Genomic DNA, 1,531 nt, shown 5'->3' with positions numbered 1-1,531 from the left:
TGTGTGTGTGTGTGTGTGGCCAGCTCAGCTCACCAGGGGGCCGGGCTGGCTGGCATGTGGTGCTGGGGGATTGAACCGCGGTCCCTGTGCTCTGCTAAGCTTGTTCTAAGTAGGTGCTTTAGACCACTGAGCCATCTCACCAGCCCTATATTTTTTCTAAAAACACAAGGATTCCAGCTTGACTCAACCTAAAGACTCCTCTTACGGCTTCACCTTACCCAGCTCAGCTCCATCTAAGTTAGGGAGCAGTGCTGAGGTTTCTGGGGTTGGGACACCTGGTATGAAGTTGAATCCAGAGTACACAAGCCACATGACTCACAGTTGCCTGGGGTAGCAGCATGGGGTAGAGGTGGAAAAAGGGCTTTCTTCCCTCCAAAGCCCTGACAGTTTGGGTTGTTGAGGTCTCACTGTGTGGCACAGGCTGGCCTAGAACCCATCGCCACCTTCCTGTCTTAGCCTCCCAAGAGCTGGGACTACTTCCAAGGGGGGAGACAGCAGTGGCTGAGACAACTGGGGAGGGAGGGCACTCCCCTTAGCTCCTCACCTTCCCAGGCCCTGGCCATGAGAAGTGGGCACAGGGCGCTGCAAGCTGGGCTGTCCAACGATGTGCAAGCCACCTGGCTCCTTGCAGCTCCCAGTAACTTGGGCAGGAAACTGTAGGAGGGGCCCAGAGGCTGAGGCAACCCCCCAGCTGGCAGCTATCCATTCTCAGGTCCTGCCATGGCCTGATGCTTGGGGAAGCTTGGGGCATGGTGGCTCAGCCCAGCCATCTGGGGTTCCCCTTTTGCATCTCACCAAGGAGGTGGAGTGAAACTTTGATGCCCACCCTGGGGAAACCAGCACCCCTAGGAGCACCTAGGTGGGGGCGCTCACTAGGGAACAAGAGTGCAGGGGCAAGGGCTGGCCATATAGCTCAGCAGACTAAAGCGCCTGTTTAGGTGCAGTGACCAGGGTTTGATCCCTCAAGTGCCATGCCATGTTGGCCCGGCCCCTGGTGAGTGCTGAGCCAGCAATTGAGACTGGGTGTGGTGGTGTGTGCCTGTAATCCCAGCCCTTGGTGGGCTGAAAACAGGAGGATCACCATACGTCTGATCTGTGTAGTGAGTCCCTGTAGATATATATGCAGGGGCAGACAAACACCCATCAAGGGGGTACAGGGCAGGCCCTTCCTCAGCCTCTACCTTGGCATGGCCTTGCACTCTGTGGCACTACTGGGGCTGGGGACACAGATGGGTCTCATCATGTCCAGGTCTGTACCCCACTGCCCCACTGAGGAGTGACTGATATGGGCAGGGTTGGCACCAGGGGGCGCCTGGGACCAGAATGACAAAGCCCAGGAAGTGGGCTTAGCACAGGGCCTGTGATAGAACAGAGGGCCTAGACCCTACCCTGCTCAGCACGTGGAGGAGGGGCCCCTGCAGTCTAGGGGCTGCAGGTGAAAGTGAGAATGGTGGAACCCCGGCTTACGCACTAAGCTATATCCTCAGCTTGTTTTAGCTTTCATTTTGAGACAGGGTCTTCTTGCCAAGTC

The sequence above is a fragment of the Octodon degus genome, unplaced genomic scaffold (genome assembly GCF_000260255.1).
Source record: "Octodon degus isolate 3935 unplaced genomic scaffold, OctDeg1.0 scaffold00089, whole genome shotgun sequence".
NCBI lineage: Eukaryota > Metazoa > Chordata > Mammalia > Rodentia > Octodontidae > Octodon > Octodon degus.
This window is presented reverse-complemented; position numbering follows the sequence as displayed.